The sequence below is a fragment of the Balaenoptera physalus genome (assembly GCF_965194825.1).
Source record: "Balaenoptera physalus genome assembly, chromosome: 4".
Lineage (NCBI taxonomy): Eukaryota > Metazoa > Chordata > Mammalia > Artiodactyla > Balaenopteridae > Balaenoptera > Balaenoptera physalus.
Window position 1 is genome coordinate 18,905,689 of NC_138891.1, and position 24,884 is coordinate 18,930,572.

The window sequence follows — 24,884 nt, forward strand, 5'->3', positions numbered from 1 at the left end:
TGTTAGTTGCATATACATTTGTAAATGTTATACCTTCTTTCTGGATTAACCCTTTTATCATTAAGTCTTTTTTTAATGTCTATTTTGTCTGATATGAGTATAGCTACTCCACATTTCCATTTGCATGGAGTATCTTTTTCCACCCCTTCACTTTCAGACTGTGTGTGTCTTTTCTTCTGAAGTGAGTCTCTTGGAGGCAGCATATAGGTTGGTCTTGTTCCTTATCCATTTAGCCACTCCATGTATTTTGATTGGTGAATTTAGTCCATTTACATTTAAAGTAATTATTGATAGGTATGTGCTTATTGCCATTCTGTTCATTGTTTTCTGGCTGTTTTGTAGTTCTTCTTTGTCCTTTTCTTCTTCTCTTTTTCTCTTCCCTTGTGTTTTTGTGATTTTCTTTAACATTATGTTTAGATTTCTTTCTCATTTTTTGTGTGTACCTACTCTAAGTTTTTTCCTTGTGGTTACTGCATGGTTCACATATATCATTCTATGTAAATAGTTACCTGTTTTAAGCTGGTAGCAACTTAAATTTGAACACATTCCAAAGCTTTATCATTTTACCCCCTCCACATTTTATACTTTAGACGACATATTTTACATCTTTTTATTTCATGCATCCCTTAACTAATTATTGTAATTTTAGTTAATTTTGCTACTTTCATCTTTTAACCTTCGTGCTTGCTTTATAAGTTATTGATCCACTACCTTTATTATATATTTTCCCTTGGTCTTTCTCGTCTGCAAATATTGCACTAAATTTCCCAAACAGCAAGCCTACGCCCTCTATGTACTTCTTGTTCCAAACATAGTTTTTTTTTAAATATTTTGCTTGTCTTTAGTCTTTTTTTCCAACAAGTTTTGGCTCCTTCTTGGTTTCAGCCTTCCTGACGCTCTTCTCATGGTTATAACAGGCCTGGACTAGCCATTGGTTCCCACTGCACCTCATATCTATGGGATTATGTTTACCTCACTGTGTAAAAATGTTAACTACATTTTGTTTGTTTCCCTGATTCTGCACCTTACAGACTAGATCTCAAGGCCTATGGACACTGCTTCTAACCCATTTACTGGATACTTCCACCTGAAAATTTCTCTGATTTCATATTCCCTTTGTGCTATAGTGATTATCTTCCATGATACTTGGTTCCATGGTGTTATTAGACCAATTTCTCCCCACTCTTTCCAATTTTGAGTGGAATCTCTCAATTAAGTAGGCATTTCCTGTCAAACAGGTCTTCCCAGATTTAGTGCAAAGCACTCAAAATCTCTGCCAGAAGTTCTGGTATCAAAAACCACAATCTAGAAAACTAAAGCCTGCTACTTAATACCAGGAGTAGCCAATACTTCAGTTTTCACTCCTCATTATTCTTCACAAGTGGCAACCTTTAAAATGCAGTGTGACACGATTATGACCTCTGCCTGCCTCTACTTTAGCCTTCCATGGATTTTATAAGGGCCTTCAAAGCCAATAAAGATATACATGGCAGGGCTTCCTTGGTGGTGCAGTGGTTGAGAATCCGCCTGCCAATGCAGGGGACACGGGTTCGAGCCCTGGTCTGGGAGGATCCCACATGCCGCGGAGCAACTGGGTCCATGAGCCACAACTACTGAGCCTGCGCATCTGGAGCCTGTGCTCTGCAACAAGAGGCCACAATAGTGAGAGGCCCGCACACCACGATGAAGAGTGGCTCCCACTTGCTGCAACTAAAGAAAGCCCTCGTACAGAAACTAAGACCCAACACAGCCAAAAATAAATTAATTAATTAATTAATTTTAAAAAAACAAAAAACCACTAACCTCCCCATTTCCCCTCCCCACCCCCACCCTCTTTAAAAAAAAAAAAAGATATACATGGCAGAGTTCTTCTACCTCACTCACTCCTTTATATATAACTCTGTAGGTATGAGTATTGATCAGTAGGACTGATATATACTGGTGGGTGTCAGCCATGTCCTGCTTGCCTACATGCTCCAGCATGACAGTTCACCCCTGCTGTCTGTGTCAGGCCACAGGGTTGCCCCAAAGGGAGTTGTTCACCAACATCTGTGACTCATCTCTTCCTTACTGGGTAGGAACAGCCTTGCTCACTCCTGCTCCTGCCAGGGCACAGCCTGCCGTCTGACTGCAGATAAGTGTGGAGCACTGCTGGGCAGGAGCACAAAACTGCCTCTTTGGCCCCAGGTAGAGATATTTCTCCTCCACCAGCCCCTCCACTGGATTACTGTTTTTTTTTTTTTTTTTTTTTTTTTTGGCTGCGTTAGGTCTTCGTTGCTGTGCACGGGCTTTCTCTAGTTGTGGCGAGTGGGGCCTACTCTTCGTTTCAGCACACGGGCTTCTCATTGTGATAGCTTCTCTTGCTGCAGATCACGGGCTCTAAGTGCATGGACTTCAGTAGTTGCAGCACATGGGCTCAGTAGTTGCAGCACACAGGCTCTAGAACACGCAGGCTTCAGTAGTTGCAGCATGTGGGCTCAGTAGTTGCAGCATGTGGGCTCAGTAGTTGCAGCAGGCAGGCTCTAGGGTGTGCAGGCTTCAGTAGTTGTGGCACGTGGGCTCAGTAGTTGTGGCTCATAGGCTCTAGAGCACAGGCTCAGTAGTTGTGGTACACAGGCTTAGTTGCTCCGCAGCATGTGGGATCTTCCTGGACCAGGGATCGAACCCCTGTCCCCTGCACTGGCAGGCAGATTCTCAACCACTGTGCCACCAGGGAAGTCCCTGATTACTGTTATTCTATCAAGCCTCCTGAAACTGGCTAAACCCCTGCCTCTCTTAGGAAGGTTTTCCTTCTGACTTCCTGCCTGGTATGTGTCTTCCCCACTGTCTAGGTAAACATTCTCCTCTGCAGGGATAGGGAAGCCCCAGATGAAGCCTTTCACCTTCTCTGGAAGCAGGGGGAACACCCTGTGCTTGCAGCACATACTGCTTGCTTAAGCAGGAAGCTGAACATGGTGTACTCTGCAGCAATTCCCTCGGCTTTCAGACTTCCTGGGTCAAGAGTCTTATGTGGCTCTCCCTGTAAAAACATGCTTGTTCACCAGTTGGTTCCCTAGAAAGCCCGTTCATAGTTCTCTTAAGAAAACAGCTCTTAAATCAGCTTAATCAGCATAAATCAGCTGCCTCTCACTGTTAATAATAATTAACTCCAGCAAGTTCTCAACTTTAAATGTTTAAGAAGTAACAAACTCAAAACACAGGGACAGCTTAAACACACAATGGTTATGATTTTCCTCAAGCCTCTTCCCACCCAGGCTCATTTGCTGGGTCTCCTGTAACCAGGCCCTCAATAGGGGTTTTGAAATATTCCCACCCTTGTCTAACTCGTGTCTTACTTTTCCTTTCAGGGCCTCAAGCCTCATCTCTATAGCTATGGAATTTTCAGTGCAGAAGGGACCTTGGAGACATTCTCATCAGTCCCATTTTTTAATCTGTAGCAGGAACAAATTTTCACTCCCAGACTCAGATGTGAAAATGTGACTTGATTACATTATAAATGAACTTATTTCTTAAGTTCTCATGTCTATTCCATCTTGCCAATGCAGAATAACTCAGTCACTTTCATGTTTTTCCCCCCTCAGTTCTTTTTGGGTTAATACCCACCAGTTAGGGCTTCTCTGGTGGCGCAGTGGTTGAGAATCTGCCTGCCAATGCAGGGGACACGGGTTCGAGCCCTGGTCTCGGAAGATCCCACATGCCGCAGAGCAACTAGGCCCGTGAGCCACAATTACTGAGCCTGCGCGTCTGGAGCCTGTGCTCCGCAACAAGAGAGGCCGCGATAATGAGAGGCCCCACGCACCGCGATGAAGAGTGGCCCCCACTTGCCACAACTAGAGAAAGCCCTCGCACAGAAACGAAGACCCAACACAGCCATAAATGAATAAAAATAAATTAAAAAAATAGTGTTAAAAAAAAAAATCTGTTCTATAAAAAAAAAAAAAAAAAAATACCCACCAGTTAAGGATTCTCTCTCTGTTCTCCTCCCCCATCCCCACCCCCCACAATCTAAGTTCAGGTGGGATGTGAGGTGCAGTTTATGTCCCATCCTGACAACAGGAATGAGGATATAGAGGGTCAGCTGGGCCCACAATCCTCTCTCCATGCTGGTCTCTGCTGAGATAGCCAGCTTCTTGCTCAATCCTTATTGCCATGCACTGGGGTCCACTGCTGCCACCAGGGGTCCTTCAAGGCCTCCACTCACCACAATCAATTGGTTGCATTCTCCTTACCTAGGGATGCCAGATTTAGCAAATAAAAATATAGGATGCCCAGTTAAAGTGGAATTTCAGGTAAACAATGAATTTTTTTTTTCTTTTTCTTTTTCTTTTTCTTTTTGGTCCAACTAACCACCAGCCTTCTCTCAGTACTTTCTCATAGAAGTAGAAGTGGAGGGACCAAGATGTCCAGGCCTCCTCCAGGGAGGGGGCCTTGACTGAGCTCATCCTCTTGCTAGATGGATGGAAGGAAAAGCCAGAGAGAGAGACACCCCTTTGTGTATGACATTCAAACACACTGTGACCTCCTCCTCCAGGAAGCAAGAGCCCAGTCTATACCCTGGAATCCAGTGGGATTAAAAGTCCCTTTTCAGGAACCCTCCTACACTGTTGGTGGGAATGTAAATTGGTGCAGCCACCATGGAAAACAGTATGGAAGTTCTTTCAAAAACTAAAAATAGAGTTACCATATGATCCAGCAATCCCACTCCTGGGCATATATCCAGAGAAAACTCTAATTCAAAAAGATACATGCACCCCAATGTTCATAGCAGCACTATTTACAATAGCCAAGACACAGAAGCAACCTAAATGTCCATCGAAAGATGAATGGATAAAGATGATATGGTACATATATACAATGGAATATTACACAGCCATAACAAAATGAAATAATGCCATTTGCAGCAACATGGATGGCCCTAGAGATTATCATACTAAGTGAAGTCAGACAAAGAAAGAGAAATATATGATATCACTCATATGTAGAATCTAAAATATGATACAAATGAATTTATTTACAATCCAGAAACAGACACAGACATAGAAAACAAACTTATAGTTATCAAAGGGGAAAAAGGGGAGGGGGTGTAAATTAGGAGTTTGGGATTGGCAGATACACACTACTATATATAAAATAGATAAACAACAAGGTCCTACTGTATAGCACAGGGAACAAGATATCAATATCTTGTAATAAACCATAATGGAAAAGAGAAAGACTATATATATCTATATATTTATCTATATAGGTAGATAGATAGATAGATAGATATAAAACTGAATCACTTTGCTGTACACCAGAAACTAACACAACATTGTAAATCAACTATACTTCAATTAAAATAAATAAATACATACATACTATATAAAAGTCCCTTTTCATGTTTAATAGGTATAGAGTTTCAGTTTGGAATGATGAAAAAGTTCTGGAGATGAGTAGTGGTGATGGCTTCACCACAATGCAAATGAACTTTATGGCATTGAATTGTACAATTAAAATAGTTACCGTGGGAGAAAAGGGAACCCTCTTGCACTATTGGTGGGAATGTAAATTGATACAGCCACTATGGAGAACAGTATGGAGGTTCCTTAAAAAACTAAAAATAGAACTACCATATGACACAGCAATCCCACTACTGGGCATATACCCTGAGAAAACCATAATTCAAAAAGAGTCATGTACCAAAATGTTCATTGTGGCTCTATTTACAATAGCTAGGACATGGAAGCAACCTAAGAGTCCATCAGCAGATGAATGGATAAAGAAGATGTGGCATACATATACAATGGAATATTACTCAGCCATAAAAAGGAACGAAACTGAGTTATTTGTAGTGAGGTGGATGGACCTAGAGACTGTCATACAGAGTGAAGTAAGTCAGAAAGAGAAGAACAAACACCATATGCTGACACATATATATGGAATCTAAAAAAAAAAGAAAATGGTCAGAAGAACCTAGGGGCAAGACGGGAATAAAGATACAGACCTACTAGAGAATGGACTTGAGGATACAGAGAGGGGGAAGGGTAGGGTAAGCTGGGACAAAGTGAGAGAGTGGCATGGACATATATACACTACCAAACATAAAATAGATAGCTAGTGGGAAGCAGCCGCATAGCACAGGGAGATCAGCTCAGTGCTTTGTGACCACTTAGAGGGGTGAGATAGGGAGTGTAGGAGGGAGGGAGATGCAAGAGGGAAGAGATATGGGGACATATGTATATGTATAACTGATTCACTTTGTTATAAAGCAGAAACTGACACACCATTGTAAAGCAATTATACTCTAATAAAGATGTTTAAAAAATAAATAAATAAATAATAAAATTTAAAAAATAATAGTTACCATGGTAAAATTTTACGTTGTGTATATTTTACGGTAATTTTTTAAGTCACTCTTCATGGAGGAAAGGAGGTAGGAAAAGGACAAAGACTGCCTTCCCAAATTATGGGTGAAAAAGCAGGGATGCCTTCACCTCCTCTGCCCTCCATCAGTGTGCTCCTCTGTGCTTTGGCTTCCTCCTCAGGCTGGAGGACTCCCAACTGTGAGTAACAACAGCTGTAGGAAGAGAAAGCCAACTGCTGCTAGGAGCTCTTCCTGAAATCGAAGAAGTCCTTCCCCAGAAGTCACAGTAAGCCTCATTGGCTCACTACCCACTTCCTGACAAAGGGGATGAGAGTCCCATTGGGCCAATCAGGTGCAGCCCTGGAACCGAAGGAGGGTCAGCTTCCTTGAGGCAGTGAGCTGTCGGGGGAGTGGGGAAGGAGAGATGGGTGCCTAAATGAAAGTGGGCCTGTGGGGAAGGGGGAAGGGAGAAATGAATGGACAATTCAGCATCTAGTACATAGGCTGTGAGTAGGACAGAACTACACTGTCTGGCACTTACGTGGGTGTTCCCAAGGTCCTCAGGAGAGAAGCTGAGAGGCAGAAGCCAAGGGCTCCATAATGTGGCACGTCCCATGACCACCCTCCCTCCCCCCAACAAAGTAAGAATCTTGAGTAAATTCTACTGACATTTCAGAAATTGATGTAAGCTCTTCCTGGCTGACTCCTCAGATGCTCTAGCCCTGCTCATTGTACCCCATCCCTACCCCAGCCACCAGGAGCCCTTTTGGCTCGGGGTCCGTAGTGGTCCCTGGTGACACGCCCTGCAGGAGTGATGCTTTCTGTGTCCTCAAGCACAAACATATGTTAGGCCAATGTGCTGGTTAAATAAAGGAAGTCCTTTTTAACTCTAAAAATACCAACATGCAGTTGGATTGATGGATGGTCACTAAACATTTCGAATGAAGTCTGAGTCAAAATTGTATGGATTTGAGAGACTTAAAATGAATGTAGGAAACGAAAAAGTTATGACCCACTAAGAAGCAGTAGGACAAACTGGGAGATGAAAGTATAATTAAGTTTAGAGGGTTTTTTCAGGTCTGGGAGCCCATGATGGAAGAAGTTTTATAAGAAGTTTTGAAAAGCCAGAGAAAATTGTACAAGTGCATCTAATCCAACAGAGATTCTTTCTAAAATAAGAAGTGAAAAATGTGGCTTCCCTAGGGGAAGGATGGAACCTTTCTAATAATATTGGAATTTAAGTTCACAGGTGCAGAAATGGGAGGGGGTCTGGAAAAGGTGGTTAGAATTGACATGCTGTGCAACAAACAGATGTGAGGTCGCATTTGTCTGAGGACTTTGTGCCTTACTCCCTTGAATAAATACGCCAACATCATTAGAATACTTTTTTAATGTTTAAAATTCCATGATTTTTAGAGAGTATGGGTATGACATGATAATGTGCACTTATTTGCTTGATAAAGTGTATTAATCCCTTATCAGCAAACATTTCCTAAGTACCTATTATGTACCAGGATATGTGTGCTCATATTTAAATATGGTACTATAAATATTTAAGAACCATCTGAAGCAAGAATATGTTTTTCCACCCATACACACTCATTAAATATGTTCATACCGATGCATTATGATTAGTTTTACCGGCTTGTTTCTTTAATTGTTTACTGAAAAATTGAACATCAAACTGTTTCTAAATTAATTTCAAGGTTTGTATCAAAATTAAAGCTTTTACAGACATCAAAGCAATAACACAGCGATTGTAAAATAATAAGCAAATACACTAAACTAGGAAAGAATATGGCCATTTTTAATTGCATGTTCTTATTCATTACTAAATATGAGAAGAGGTTAGGGACTTCCCTGGTGGTCCAGTGGCTAAGGCTCTGTGCTCCCAATGCAGGGGGCCCCAGTTCGATCCCTGGTCAGGGAAGTAGATCCCACATGCAGCAACTAAGAGCCCGCATACCACAACTGAAAAAAAAAAAAGATCCCGCATGCCGCAGAGAAGATCCCGTGTGCGGCAACTAAGACCCGGTGCAGCCAAATAAATAAATAAATAAATATTTTTTTTAAAAAAGAAGAGGATAAATAATATAAATTCTCATATCAGTCACTTTTATTTATGAAAAAAATTATTGTGATAATCTTCAGTTCTGTCTACTGATCAGTTTGATAAGCTGGTATTATATATATCATATTACTTGTATTAAGAATTTCTTTGCAAACTATATAAGCCAATTTCCATGTGTTATCTGATCTGTACTTATAAATTTGCCACATTTTACTGTGCTTTATTAACTTTCATAAATTGAATTTTTCATTTTCAAATTTAATCAATTCAAATTACTTATGGTTATAATTGTGTTGAGTAAGAAAGTGATTGAAGTTAAGATTTTGAAAAGCTGGCCATCAATTGAGCAACATTAGTTTTAAATGGAACTATCCCATCGTGGATTTTACTATTCACCCATATGAATAGGGCCAATAGAAATTATCCATGGTGAGCGTAATCGTTTTTATTTAATTACATTTTACCTTCGTCAATACACAATGGCCACTCCTGTTTAAATATAATATACTTATAAAAAATACTATTCTCTGGAGGGCTGTGGGTGCAATTGTGCAATCTTTATGCAATATCAAGCCAGGGAAAACAGTGTGGAGTATTAAATGCATGGAGTTTTGATGGATACTTGCAACCAGAATTAAATTGTGCTTATTGGGTTCTTGTTGGCAACAAAATCTTCCATACCTACAGCTTTAAATGTAGCTCTGGGACATACCACTGGTGTCTGGGAGTGCAATCTAGCAGGAATCAGAACACTGGGAGCAAGAGCCCCAACCTCAGGATCCTTGGAGGAGAGAAAATTGCAATCTGGTAGAGGCTGTAGTTGGATTACTTAAGGATTCAGTTTCATCCTCACTTTGACCTGTGGTTAGTAAGTGATGAAAGGGGCTCAACAAAGATCTGTTAGATATAAAAGGTCTGGACTTTCCATCATACACTACCTTGGCTATGTTTGACCAAGAATTCAATCCAGGTCACAAGCAACACGGATTTGGGGTCCATCCTTCCTACTTTGCCTGTTCCCAATGATCCCAGACCCAATTTGGACTATGTGTGCAGATAACTTTCATTTTCATCTTTCCCTGTTAATATATACCCCTCCTGTTCTCCATATCTCTCAAATTGCCCTCTTCTGCAGCACTCCTCTGATTATTTCTAATTCAGTGGAAAGTTAACTTTTCTCAGTTAAGTATTCATTGGCAGTGAGGTGTAGTAGAGACAGCACAGACTTTGGCTTTTTATCATTAACAACACCTGGATTTCGATTTCAGTCCCTGCCACTTGATCTTGGGCAAATTACCTAACTTCTTAATTTCCTTGTTGACAAAATGGAGATAAATGACAACAGTAGTATTGGGGGATGATACTACCACCAGCCCGTGGTAGAAAGGAGACCCCAGACCCCAGTAACACTAGCCTGCACCCCACCCCCTGATATCATGCTCCTGTGTCACCATGCTGAGACAGGGAGACTTTTCCCAGTTTGTCGATTGCCTCACAAATTTGCTTATAGTGATTTTTGATGCATACTTTTTTTAATATAAAAAATGAAACCAGAAAAAAATGAGAATAATATTTCATGGATGTCAGAATTAGGAAGTCTTCAAATCATAAAAGCATTGGAAGAAACAATAAGGAAATTACTTTTGTATAATCCCTGCCCTCATAAAGCTCATATTCCAGCTATTCTCACTTGTGCCTTCTTCCAGGTAAACTTTAGAAAAATTTTGCTGTCATCCCCACACACATTAAAAATCCCATTAATACGCTTCCTCAGGTCATGTTACACTTAAGTAGCCCTATGATCCAAGGTGAAGCTGAGGCCTTTATCAGGAAAGCAAAGATTTTTCCAGAAACCCCCAGCAAATGTCTACTTCCATAGCATTATGCAAAACTGTCACACACATGACTACCCTCCCCTGAAAAGAAGGCTACAAAATGATGTTTAGGTTCCAGCCTCTAAAATGGAGGTGGGAGAAGGAAGATGAGAAAGGAGGGAGCCCACCGGCAGGGACTCCCACGAAGTCACCATGGAAGAGGGATTAGAGGCAGGAGCTGCAGGAGCTGTTTCTGGGAGCACATGTGCAAGACTGGTCCCAGCAGTGTTGCCGTGGGATCCAAGCAACACACTGCACACTGCTGAGAAGGCCACCCTGCCCCACCTTGCTGCAGGCGGCCATGCAGCCTGGACACTCCCGACTGGGAGCAACCACTTGGGAGAGTGTGTCTTGCAGATCAAAGAAGAGTCTGGAGAAGCCAGCAGAGCAGTGCTCTTGTGAGGGGCCTCTCTAAATGCCTGTGGGTATTGCTTCTTGGGGCAAATGCTGTTGGCTGCCTACCCAACAGCCACATCCCGTCCCCTTCTTCATAGCTCACAGAACCACAGTTTTGTTCCGGCAGCCATGCTCCCAGCACCCATGAATGAATCATGTTTGGTCAAAGCGCATCACAGCAATTGCAGTCCACCTTGGCCAGTGATTGGTCTAGTCTGACGGGCAGCATGACCCAGCTGTAGGCAATGAGATGTAAGGGGAAGTCTGCTGGGAGTGGTTCTAGAAAATTTTGTATGTCTGATAAAAAGACACAGGCTTGCAAAAAGAAATTCCTTGGCTCCTGACCCTTCTTCCTGCCTTGAACATAGTTACGTGTGGACGTTTTGCTTGGAGCTGTGGTTCTTCCAACAAAAGCAATTTTCGCAGGTTGGCAAGTGTGGAAACAGAGAAAAAGCCTAGGTCCTTGATGATTTTGTTCAGTAAGTCAATGCATCACACCTGGAACTGCCTGTCTCTGGTCTAATGATGGAGATGATGAAAATCTTTATTATTTAAGCCACCGTTGGTGGGGTTGTTTTATTACTTGCTACTGAAAGCATTTCTAAATGATAGAGCCCTTGAAAAAGGAGATCAAGCAGAGCATTGTAAGTTGGTTTATTCTTCAGTAAAGACCTGGGAGGCAGAAGATGTCAACAGAAGCTAATGAGATAGCAAATCTGAGTAATAATAAGAATGTGACCTCTTTCCAGTACCCACAGGCAGTGAGGCTTAGAGGCAGTCAAGTAATGCTTAAAGTGTAATTTGAGAAGAAGTGACATTTTTTTACAATACAGTTTTCCTTTGTTGGAAGAAAATGTATTTCTCTCGATTATTTAAACCTCTTCTATCCCTAACTTTTATATTTTTGTCGTATGTGCCCCACCTATTTCTTGTTAGGTTTATTCCTAGGTATTTTATGTTTGGGGCTATCTCTCTCAAGTGGTTAAGGTTCCCTAGGGATCAGTCTTTGGCCTCTTTTCACCCCACAATTCCCGGAATGACACCTCCTTTCCTGCCTTTCCCCCAAATCCTACTTCAAGCTACTCTTTCTCCATTCTGAGCAAATACACTTAAACTCCTAGGTACACAGACTTTTGCCTGGACTGTTTTTTGGAGGTCATCCAACCCTGATTGACAGGAAAAGGTAACATTTGGAATCCAGTGAGCTTGAGGTTAGAACATGTCATGTCAGCAATTGCTAAACAACAGTACATCAGATTAGGTCAAGAATTTGTGAAATGTTTGTGCCAAGTGAAATGTCAAAGCACAAAGTGTGTGAAGGAAAAAAATCTCTGTGCCAGTCAAAATGTCATTCTGTCTTGCAGTGAGTAATTTATTCCTTTCTGTCTTTATTGCTGTTCTTGTTTCACACATATTAATGTTGCCTCTAAATAATTGAAATTAATAGTGGCATTATCAGTGGCTAAGGGTAAAAACTGTGGAGCTAATTTAGAATCACTCAGTCAGTTTGGGCTTGTTTTGAAAATGGAAGTTGTTAACTCAACCTTAAAAATAAGCCCTTACCTGCCTGTCCAAAGCATTTACACTGCAGCCATTATTTGTTCTGCTAATTTCTGTAACAAGTGAAAAGAAGGCACAGAGATAGTGGAGAATAAACGTTTTTTAAATGCTGTATCTGAGGAATTGCTAACAAGATAGAAATGCCATAGATAGAATGACTAGATCCAGGTAGCCCTCAACAAATGGAATGCCAGTGGCTTGTTGAGTGGATTACAAAGCAAAACTCCATAATGTTTGTCACCATTTTCCCACTGGTTTTAATGTCTAAATTGGCAGAGCTTCCCAGAACATGGTTCCTCTCCATGCCATTTGCTTTCTCTGAGAGCAGATTTCTGTTGCACAGTCATGGCCAAACAGTGGGGAACTGGTCTTGCTCTTGATGCTACAGCTGCCTGGTGAATAAACCGAAATGCTTCTCTGTAGGCAGGGGGGCCAGGACTGGAGTGAGGCAATTGAGGTGCTCAGATCACAACGTCTCAGGTGGCCCTCATTCCCATGTGCCCACCTGCACTTACGTGGCCTTGAGCGTGAGCACTTCCTTAAATGTTGCACCCTAGGCTCCTCACTTAACCTCACCCTTGTCCTGGCCCCGGTAGGCATTGTTGCTGCCCTTGGAACTGAAGAAAAGGGCTTGGAAGTAAAGAAGAACCCTATAAATCTCCGATAGTGATAACTGGGTTTCTACCCAATAATATTATTCTACCTATTAGAAATTTAACAATATGAATTCAAAGAGTCATGAGAAGCATGTATTGCTAAAATGAGAGAAGCCTCTCAACAAGGATTCCAATTAATGGGTCAGAATGGGCCGACAGTGTGAGAGGACCATGTGGGACCACCATGCTCCAGAGTTTGGGCTTCAAATTTTCAGACTTGGAGCTCAACTTTATCAGCATAAAGAGAGATGATCCAGTTGAGGAAAACTGGCAAGAGAATTGCAAATATACAGAATCCCAATTTACTAAGTTAGAGTTGTAGATATTTTCCAGTGACAATATCCCAGTGTTCAATGTTTAGGACATCCCTCCCTAGAGTCAGGGGATGTGGAACAAAGTAGTCATCAGAGGGCTGCAAATAATCATGGAGAGAGAGCAAAGGGTGTGGGTGTCAATGGCCAGGATATTCCAACCAGGTCAGGGAAAAGTCCTGCCTCACCCCAGAAAACACTATGTGTATCCATCATTCAACAAATATAAATTGTGCACCTACCGTGTGTTCAGCAAACCCTGTCAGCTCTACCTTCAAATAAATTTTAAATCCAGTACTTCCTACTACCTCCACAGTAACCATTTAATTCAAGTACCATCTTCCTGCACCTGGATTAATGGACTAGGCCCCCTAATTGGTCTCCCGGTTTCCACTGTCTCCCTGCCACAGATCAGGCTGTCAGGCTGATCCTTTTAAATGTAAAAGATCATCATGTATTTCCACTCAAAACACTCCATTGGCTTCCTACCTGTTAGAATAAAAGCCCAGATGTCTTTCTTGGGCTACACCTGCGTGCTCTCACCCCAACTCTCTCTCTGATCTTGTCGTGTCCCACCACTACCCTCCTCACTCACTCCACAGATTCTTTCATCCTGCTCCTGGGATACCCAAAGAGTGCTTTTGCCTAAGGACCTCTGCAAATTCCCCTCCTGCTTGAATAATCTATTCCCAGATATTTGCAAGGCTCACTATGCTGAATGCCTAAATATCTATGCCTAACTGGAATCTTATTACAGAAGTCATAGATGACCACCCTACCTGAAACAGCACACTGACTTCACTTTATGTCCCCTTACCCTGAAGTATTTTTCCTTAACCATCTGACAAGTTTTCTGTCTCCCTGAAGTAGAAGCTAAGCTCCATGAAATTTTTTGTTCATTGTTAAATCCCTATCACCTAGAACATTGCCTGGAATGTGGTAAATGTTCCAAATATATTTGCTGAATTAAGGCTGAATACACCTAAGTTATGTATGTAATAATTCTAATCACTGGAGGGGAGTATTCTCTGGTGACTCAGGACTTTTCTCTGGCCTGGTTGAAATAGCCTTTCCAGATTCTTGATCTCCCCTTGATTTCTAATGGACTAGATGAGATATGAGAGAGAAAAAGAGGGACCAAGGAGAAACTGAGATTTTTAGTATGCACAAATGGGAGAACGGAGTTCCATTTATTGAGTCACGGACAACTATGGAAGGAGTAGATTTGGGAGTTGAGGGATGAATATCCACAGTTCATTTCTGAACATATTAAATTTAAGATGCCTAATGGGTATCCGGTAGAGATGTTAAGAAGGCAGTTAGACATAAGAGTCTGCAGTTCAGGGGAGAGGTCCAGGCAGGACATACAAATCCGGCAGCACATGGAAGGTGTTTAAAGTCATGGAACTGTGTCCATTCCCTTGGAATGAGTGTAGGCAGAGAAGAGTGGAGTTCCGAGGGCCGAACACTGCGACACTGACATTTAGAATTCAGGGGGATGAGGAAACACCAGTGAAGGACGCTATAAAACAAGCAGAGAAAAGAGGTAGCAGCTGAAGAAGGATAGGGATCTAGGAAGGATTTTTTTTTTTTTGAAGTATAGTTGATTTACAATGTTGGGTTAGTTTCAGGCGTACAGCACAGTGATTCAGTATGGATGGATGGATAGATAGATAGATTCTTCTTCAGATTCTTTTCCCTTATAGCTTATTACAAAATTTTGAGTATAGATCCCTGTGCTATATAGTAGGTCCTTGTTGGTTATCTATTTTATGTATAGTGGTGTGTATGTGTTAATCCCAACCTTCTAACTTATCCCTCCCATCCTTTCCCTTTTGGTAACCATAAGTTTGTTTTCTATGTCTGTGGATCTATTTCTGTTTTGTAAATAACTTCATTTATATCTTTTTTTTTCAGATTCCACATGCTAGCAATATCATATGATATTTGTCTTTCTCTGTCTGACTTCACTTAGCCTGATAATCTCTAGGTCCATCCGTGTCACTGCAAATGACATTATTTCCTTCTTTCTCATGTCTCAGTAATATTCCATTGTGTATGTATACCACATCTTCTTTACCCATTCATCTGTTGATGGACATTTAGGTTGCTTAGGAGCGATTTTTTTTTTAATATGAGAAATATTAAGGTATATTTGATGCAATGGAAATGATCCAGTGAAAAAGAAAAAAATTTAAAGATATAGGAGAGAAGGATAATTGCAGGAGTGAAATTCTAGAGTAGGGAAGAGGGGCTGGATCCAGTGCAGAGGTGGTGAGGCTGACTTAGATAGAAGCACACACAGTTCACCCATCACAACAGGAGGAAAGGCAGAGTCTATGTGCACAGATGCCAGAAGGTGGGAAGATGTGGTGGTAGGAACTTGTGGAAGCTCTTTTCTGGCTGCTTCTATTTTTCCAGTGAAATAATGGACTGGAGGTATTAGTGATATGCAAGGCCCATAGGGAATCAGATGTTCAGAGGAATGTATTGAGTAGAGGTGAGCGAGTGGGGTGTTTGAAATTGTAGGGTTTTTGGTGAGGAGTACAATTGTCAGATTGCCTCATGTGAGGCTCTGGTCATAGAGCAGTGATTGAGGTGGGAACAGAGACAAGACCACATATGTAACTGGCCAGGGTATTGGATGAAAGGTCTTTCCTGATGTAACCCGGGGCTGACACATGTGTGAGTAACCACATTGGCTACTATTCCCTGAGCAACTCCCATGTCCCATACAATCTATACAATTCTCTCCTTTAATCCTCACAATAACCCTACAACAACGCCAAGAATCAGAAGTTGTTATCCTCCAATTGTTTCATCTGTGTCCCAGATGAAAAAAGTGAGGTTCACAAAGGTTCATTAACTAGCTCAGGGTAACAAGCAATATGGATACAGGATTCAGAGTCAGGTCTTCTAACCCCAAAGCTAGGTCCTTTCCCTTGGCTTGTACCATACCTCTCCAACTGCATCACCTGCAAGCTTTAGTCCACAACCACCAGTTACAAGGGTGTTTTGCCACGAAGTCTTATGGCTCAGCTTTTGTTGTTTGAGCCTGAGGCAGAAGATGCTTCAGTCTCCTGAGAGAATAAGGCTCTTTTTCCCCTTTAGGTTAGTGTCCTTTTGGGGCATTGGAAACCAACAGAAGGAGGACAGTCTAACAGCTATAGCCTTTTGGGGTTTATTTGTTTCAGGGGGTACCTTATTGGCCTGCCCCAGCAGCTACCTTGTCTTACTATACAGGAGACCCTTAGAAAATCCTGCAGTCAGAGCCAGGGGCCTTCTGGCCGTCTGTCTCACAGTAACCCCTCCTTCATCCGGAAAGAAGTGATGCCTAATACCCTGTCGTTGGTATACTTAAAGTGTTCTACTGAAAGTCCAGGGCTTTTTATCTCCAGGAGATAATTTATGCAAGTGATAAGGAAAGTAGAGACATGAAAGTTTTCACAAACTTCATCCATTTCTTGCTGCAGTTGGGAGAAATTTGCATGCATCTACTTTGTGATAATTCTACGAAAGAGGAGAGGGATCCTACTTCTCAGTGCCCCAAATGAGAAAAAGAACAGTTGCAGTTGAATGTCATCACTGTTAATCATCTAGACCAGAACCGTCCAATAGAACTTTCTGCAATAAAGGAAATGTTCTGTATTTGTGACTTCCAATTCAGTAGCCATTAGCCACATAGGGGTATCGAACACTTAAAACACAGCTAATACAACTGAGGAACTGAATTTTAAATTTTATTTAATTTCAATTCATTTAAATTTCAGTTTAAGCCATCTATGGCTAGTGACTACCATATTGGACTGCACAGATCTAGATTATAAAACAAGAGGCCAAGCCACCTCGCCCCTTTGAGCATGGTAACCAAGTCTGCCCACAGAACCTTGCCATGAAGACCCTTGCTTAGTCAGCTCCTCCTAAGAAATTAGTCTCCACTGCTCACAGCTTTTGAACAAAAAACAGAAACCCCATGTAATCATTTTCTATTTCTGCAACAAATTTCCACAAACTTTGAAGGTTAAGCCAACACATATATGTCTCACAGTTTCTGTAGGTCAAAAGTCTGCATATGGCATAAGTCAACCGAGTTCTCTGCTTAGGGTCTCACAAGCCTTAAGTTAAGGTGTCAGCCAGGCTGCATTCCTTTCTGGAGGCTCTGGGGAAGAATCCACTTCCAAGCTCATTCAGGTTGTTGGCAAAATTCAGTCTCTTGCTGTTGTAGGACTAAGGTTTCTCTTCTGACTGTCAGCTACCCTTAGCTCTGAAAGGCCTCTCCCTGGTCCTTGCACATGGCCCCTCTATCTCAGAGCCAGCAACAGCACATTAAATCCTTCTCATGCTTGGAATCTCTCTGCCTTGCCCTTCTGCCTTCAGCTTTTAAGGGCTCACATAATTACACTGAACCTACTCAGATAGTATCCCTATTTTAAGGTCAATTGATTAGTAACCTTAATTACATCTGCAAAGTCTCTTTGGCCAATTAATATAGCATAACCACAGGAGTAATAGCAGGGAGCAAAAATCTGGGGGCCAAAATTCTGCCTATCACAACCAGACAGCAGAGGATGGAGAAACCAGTGAGGCAATATCTGGCAATTACTTAGTGCTTTCTTGAGTAGAAAATAGAAAGGACTTGTTGGAAAAAATAATTTGTAAAAACCTCTTTTGACTATTTTCTGTCTCTTAGAATCTTGAGGTATTTGTCTTACTTCATCATTACAAGAAACTGGCAAAGTGGTGGCCATCCCTGATCTCTGTTAAGGATCCCCAAACACTTCAGCTTACAGTCCTTGGAGAGTCTTAGTCTTCAGAATAGCTTCCAGCCCAGAAAAGAGAGCTGCTACCACCTTAGAGGTCCTTTCCCAGCATAGCAGCAGCTACCAGCAATTTCCGGCACTCTTTCTGGTTTAGCCAGTGCTGAGTTAGATATTAAGTACTGATAAGGACAACCTGGCCTGGAGGCTGTTAATTAATGAACAACTCAGTGTGCAAACTAAGCTCCTCAGCTCCAGTTAGCAAAATTTCCAATGAGAAAATGAAGTGAATGGAAAAATACTTCCTTCCAATTAGGTGAAAAGAGACACTGAGTTTTCAAGCCTTAAACAAAGAGCTGCTTTGTGTCTGTCCTCCTGGAGAGAAAGGAGGAAGATATCATTGAGCTAGGAGTTCAGAGAAAGAGAGAGAGAGAAAACTGAGGGAGGACCAGTCTGCTACCTGAAAGAGAGTGAATAAAAGACAAGCTGATGCATTTTCCAAGAGTAAGCACACAGGTGGTCTGGAAGTTCCCATGAGAGAAGTCGCTAAGGGGGCCCAAAATTGAGAACGTGTAAGAGCCAAGCCCTGGTTGAGAAGGTCACGGGAACAGCCCAGCGCTAATAACCCCTCCTCTGCCCATCATATCAGGAACCACTTAAAATGTACCTGTACATTAAGCCCCATTGTAGACTCTGGGAGCCAGGTGTCTTTCAATAGGGGCAATAAAAATAGAGAAGTAAGGAAAATGTTTTAGCCAGCTTTCTGCAGAATTCCTCTTAGAGAAGCAACTACTTTGTTTAGGAAAATACCTTGAAAAGCCAGGTGGTGGTAAAGGGTGAGCCCTGGGACAGGGGCTGGCAGGAGTTAACAAGGAAGCAGATAAACATCTCTGCTTAAAAAAAAAAAAAGGGACTTGGAGTGGGAGAGAGTGAAAGAGGAAGGAGATGGGAGAGAGGGGAGGAAAAAGAGGCTTAGGCAATGCAGTAGGAAGTCTGGAATCTGGGAGCTGGGAGAAAAGGCGAAGGGGATTTTTCAAACAGGCCTATCTGATGTTAACTCTGTGTCACCCACTGTCTAGCGCTGATATGGTGGGCCACCAGAAGCTCTCCAACGTGCTGCTAACTTCTATGAGTAGTGCTTTAGGAGGGAACCGAGGAAAAGGAGCTAGATCCCGTGACTAGGTCCACTTGGGGGTGGAGAACTCAGCCAAAGTTGGGAATCACAGCAGGAGGGGCTGTGCAGAAACCCGAGGAGGGCGCTGAACTTCCCCAGGATGGGCTTGAGCCAATCCTAACAGATACTAAGGGGCAGGGTGACTACAGCTGACATCTGAGTTACATAAAGATTAGATCAGCCACTCACCAATTCAGCACTGCATTTATCTTGCTGCTTTTCCTATCTTAATTTAATATCAATTTTCCCAAAACCTGAATTTACAGTTTTTCCCTCTTGGACCAAATTCCCAGCTTCATACCTAAATCCCCAGCAACTGGCCCCCTACCCAGTACAGGGTTGGGTGAGGTGTGGTCACCCTAGCAAAGGGAAGCAGTGTTGGGGAGACCCACTGTTATCATGACGAAAACTCTTGGGAGTAGCTTTATTTTCTGGTCACCTGGTCAAGTTGGGTTGACCAAGGAGTTTAGATGCTGATTTCTTCTCTCTCCTAAACCTGAAGACCCTGTGGCTGAGGCCCAAGGCTTCTGAGGGGACACCAGGGTTGAGGGTGTGTCACCAACATGAGGAGAGGCTTAGCTAATTTGTCAGGACCCATGATTAGAGGCACTTCAAAGGCCTGGGAGCATGTACAGTTCTATTCCTTTGATTCAGGTCTAACAATTCTACCCTCTTTATTTGAGGCTGGTTCATGCAGAAACACAAACAACCGTACAGCCATGTTGCAACCCTTTGGTGCCCTGGGCAGAGGCCTCTTGTTGCTGACAAGACCAAGAGGGTGGGCAGCACCTAGCCTCGGACACCACCTGGCACCCTCTCTGCATGGGCTTAGAAACCCCTTATGCCAGAGGCCCAAACAGATGCTCCAGGCTAATTAATTCAGCTTTACCTATCTCTCCACTACTGGCAAGCTTTGCTGCCACCCTGAATACTAGCCCCTCTGATGGCCTGTCTTTTTCTGTTACTATTACCTCCAACCTCCCCTGGCTTATCCTCTTACTTTTCCCTCCCCACAACCCCACCTTTTCCACTGGCCCTCTGGAACCCTCATTCATTGACAAACTCCCTTCTCTACAATGTAAGCCTTTCCTTGGGCTCCTTTTCCCTCCTTCCTAAACTGAAACACAGCACTTGCTGAAGGATACTGCCTTTCCCACAGGCCCCCGGGAGTGAGGATGTTTTATTCTTCCATTCTTCACACACCCCATGGCTATTTGGGAAAAGGAACATATTTGTATCTTCTGGCTCCCTATGACCATATCCAAACACTTGTTCTTCATTCAGTTAGAAAAACTCTCTACCCTCTGTTGTGGCCATCATTGTCATCTATCCTTCTCTTGGTCACTCCCTCCACATTCACTGGACCTCAGTCTAACTCTCTTCCCCAAGTCTTGCCAAGGTTACAGGTGACTTTCACCTCCTCTCTCTTCACCAGCCACTCCTGTGGCTTCACCCTGAACGTAATCATTATCCAGAGCTATTTCAATTCTGCCAACTTAAAGTCCAATATCCCACCAAAAACCATTACCAGTCCATTTTCCAGTTCCCTCTTTTAAGACAACTTCTCTTTGACCTCCTTTAGCGTGCTAACCCATGGGTTCCTCTATTTTATAGAACCATCTGTCTCACCTACTTGGGCCCTATGTGCTGTCCATTAAACCAGTATTTTACCACTATCTTTTATCGGTCCATTCAGAGATAGAAACCCCTGAGAATAGGCAAGCTTATTTATAAATGAAACACTAAAAACAATGAACAGTGTTCTATGTAAAATAAATATTAATAAAATAACACTTCTACTAGGATTGACATTATCCAGGTAATCTTAAACTTTTCCACAGGGCTCTGGCTAATATTTAATGACTAGTAAGTCTGAACAAAAGTCAGAGGCCTATAGGTAAACTCTACTTGGATTTAAATAGAGCCAATTCACCTCCCAGTTGGATTTTGAGCAGTGTTGGAGCAGTAGAACTCAGAGGATTCTATCCAGGAACAAATTAAAATTTTATTATCCAACAAATGTTTCCCCTCTCAGCACTATCCTGGTGCCTTGTCTTTTTAAAGAATTGTCATAATGTCTTCAGGGAATTATTGCCATTTCAACCTAACTCTCCATGCATCTTATATCACTTTTCTTCTTTTATCATAATGTAGAAACACTTCTTAACGTCAAACTATGAAAAGTCACTCATATCCAATATTCTTGCCAAAGTGTATTAATACTAACCTTCAGATCAAGTCTCTGCAGGAAGCTTTGGCCATAACAGGTGGGCCTTACTGTTCAGATAGCAGGCACTGTTTTCTTCTTCCTTCTCCACTTCAAGCCATGGCTCTCTAGAGTTGAGACCCACAATCTTATAAGAAGACTGTCAACGTTTGCATCCATCAAAGGGTTAGGAAAATGGTTGCCAGGAGATTGTAAAAAGGAAAAGAAATTGCAGGGCAAAATTCCAGAGATGGATGTAGAGGTAAGTCAGGCAGAGATCAACAATAAAAGACAGAAATCTGAGCCTAAAGCAACAGACTCAGCCCAGGTACAGGCCAAGGTTGAGGGGCCACAGGAAGAACCCACTCAAAGAACTGGGGTCAAAAGAGTGAGGGGCACCGGGTAGAAGAGGTGTGTTGAAGCATTCTGTTCACTGAGGCCCAGGGGAGATAGGAGCATGGGCCCTGTCTTAGGAAACAGGACTGGCAGGATCAAGGTGTGAAGCAGGCCCCATATACCTGGCAGGCATGCCACAGCAAGGGTTTCTTTCTTTTTTTCTCTTCTTTTTTTTAACTTTTTTTTTTTAATTTTAGAATTTTATTTATTTTTTTATACAGCAGGTTCTTATTAGTCATCCATTTTATACATATTAGTGTATACATGTCAGTCCCAATCTCCCAATTCATTGCCCCACCAGGAGAAGGCTTTCTACCGCCACACACCACCTAGGAAGCCAGTGACCTGGGCACCCAAGCACAAGAGGGCTTGGGAGGAATTAGCCCCCTCCTGATGCAGGATGGCTACAGGGAGCCTGGCACCTCTGCCGGCAAGATTAAAAACAGCCAAAAAGTTATAGCCAAATCCCACCGATTTATGGGACAAAAACTACTGGTCTCTCAGTCTCTCCTTGAAAGGGGTGGTGCTCATGAACAGCTTTGATGGCACATTGGGGTAAAGGCTAATAATCTTTCATTCATTCATGGATCATTTACTGAAAACCTAATATGTGCTAAATGCAGAGCTAAGTGCTGAGGAAACAAAGATGACTATGACAGGGACAAAAATATTAACATACGTGTATTCACAGCCCCCTCCTCCCCTTCACTCCCAGCTCTTTTTTGGAGGCTTCTGTTCACATACTCCACTTCTGGAGCTGTGCTGTGTTGATCAGGAGAATGGGTGAGAAAGAAGACTGAAAGAATTGAGGGGAGATGATATAATAAAGAATTGAGCCGGAGATGATCAGAGGAGAGGAGAGCAGAGATCCAAAGGAGCTGAGGAAGGGAGGGAGGGAGAGGGAAGGGTAAGAGGAGAGATGGAGAGAGAGAGAGAGAGAGAGAGAGAGAAGGAACTGAATGAGGCTGGAGTTGAGGTGGTGAGAAAACTGGGAGCAGGTGGGTCAATGAATGGGCCTGGGGAGACAGACCTGCAAAGGCCAGAATAGTACAGGGTGTGTGTGTGTGTGTGTGAGATTGTAATTTCTGCCCATGGTCTCTTGGAGATTTTATGAACTTCTTTGCAGTTGGAATCGTGTTTTACTCTTGGATGCCGCACAATGATAAAACTGGATGCAAGGTGGCCCAGCTTTCAGGGGATTACAGTATAAGACATGGCCCCTCCTCTCTAGACGCTCAGAGTCCAATAGGGAAAACAGTCATTTAACATAAAATAACACAATAAAACATTGCTGAGCGCTGTGTCACACCTCTCTGTAGGGCACGGGGGTGGCAACTGAGGAAGAGGTCACCTAGTTTACCTCTAGCTCAAGAAAGATATGTGCTCTCTCATCAGTAAGGTCAATGGAGCTTAGGAGGGGATATTTTCTAGCTCCCAAATTGATTACCAAGAGCAACCTATGCCTCAGTCCTGGACAAGAAGAAGCAGAAATACAAATTCCCTCCTCGGACTGATCAAAAGTCTGTCACCTCTAAGGCTTACCTGGGTGTCAGGCAGCCAGCAGCCCACTTGGGCTAATTGAGGGCTTCCTTTCCTTTTCTGACTAAGAGCTCTGTGGATAGGGCGTGTCTTCCTTTCTACTCCAATATCACCTAAACAAAGGAAACCGTGTGTAAACCGGGGTGTTAGCATAAAAGAACACTGTACCAAATCACGTAAACATGGAAGGAGAAAATGGGTGAATGCTCAACGGAGCCTGAAATTATGTAAGTGAAACACAAAGTCAGCCCCAGAGCAGCTGCAATATTATAGCTGTGGTTTGCATTGAGTTTGCTTCCCCCAGGCAAAGGGAGTTTCCAAGCAGGGCTGAAGCAATCACTTTGCTGCTTTGTGCCAGCCAAATGACTCACTCCCAAACCTGTTTAATATGAAACAGCAATAGGAGACTGGAGATAGCCTCAGGGAGATCAGCTGCTAACCAGCTCAGATTATAGCTGCAATCCCTCAAACACGGCCACTTAAGAGTGTCTCTCCGTGTGTCTTCAGGGACATACGACACTAAAAGAAAGGGACTGTCCTTGAAGTAGAAAGATCAGGGTACTCGTTCCCATTCCATAGCAGTTCATCATGTGATTTAGGTCAGCCTCACCTGAAAAATGAGACTGATACCTCGTCCATAAAATAAGACAATACCTTCCCTGCCTACCCCCTGTGGTAGTTTTTGAGAATTGAATAAGAAATATTACGAGAATTAAGTGAGATGATGGAAATGGTAGAGACCTGTAAACCAGGTATTATCATTACACACAGGTGTCATAAATCTCTTCTTACACTTTCATTGGAACTAGAGGGAATTTCCTTAAATAGCAGGAATGAGGAAATAAACACAAGAACGTTGCTTCCTACTTTAATATCAGCAGCAGTGAAAGCACCAGTTTAGTGGGTTATTGTGGACTTTTGTCATCCAGGCAGTAAATTGGAGTCTTCTCAAAGAGATTAGAGCTCCTCTCCTCAGTGTTATCTGGGGCTATCAGACCATCTCTGATATTTTCCAGCCAGAATTTTAATGAGATGTCTGTTTGAGAAATTTATGAAACTATTTCTCCCACTTATAATTACTTGGGCAAGAAAATAAGCAAAAGGATCTTTCATTCTTTTTTTTCTTTCTTTCTTCCCTTCTTCTTCTTTGTTTTCTACCCCAGAGGAACCGAGCGAAGCAGGTAAGATGAGTGAGGCACTTGTCTCAGATGAAAATTTTTTTTAATTTAATTTTATTTTTTATACAGCAGGTTCTTATTAGTTATCATATTAGTGTATACATAATACACTAATTACATATACATATAGTAATTTATACATATTAGTGTATATATGTCAATCCCAATCTCCCAATTCATCACACCACCACCACCACTTTCCCCCCTTGGTGTCCATACGCATGTTCTCTACATCTGTGTCTCTATACCTGCCCTGCAAACTGGCTCATCTGTACCATTTTTCTAGGTTCCGCATATATGCGTTAATATACGATATTTGTTTTTCTCTTTCTGACTTACTTCACTCTGTATGACAGTCTCTAGATCCATCGACGTCTCTACAAATGACCCAATTTCATTCCTTTTTATGGCTGAGTAATATTC

The 24,884-nt window shown here is 42.4% G+C and overlaps 2 long non-coding RNA genes across 7 annotated transcripts in view; one reads left to right on the top strand and one right to left on the bottom strand.

The window, feature by feature from the left end:
* Positions 1-14,521, top strand: part of LOC309659455 — a 33,333-nt gene extending 18,812 nt beyond the window's left edge. The window contains exon 2 of the long non-coding RNA XR_014262820.1: positions 3,348-14,521. This is a non-coding gene — a long non-coding RNA (uncharacterized lncRNA). The remainder of the gene's footprint in view (positions 1-3,347) is intronic.
* Positions 1-24,884, bottom strand: part of LOC309659448 — a 75,645-nt gene that overhangs the window by 39,382 nt on the left and 11,379 nt on the right. For 4 of the 6 annotated variants that reach the window (XR_014262808.1, XR_014262810.1, XR_014262811.1 and 1 more), the window contains one exon: positions 18,000-23,396. This is a non-coding gene — a long non-coding RNA (uncharacterized lncRNA). Of the gene's footprint in view, positions 1-17,923; positions 23,397-24,884 lie in introns of all 6 variants that reach the window. The other 2 variants (XR_014262809.1, XR_014262813.1) reach the window with 2 other exon arrangements.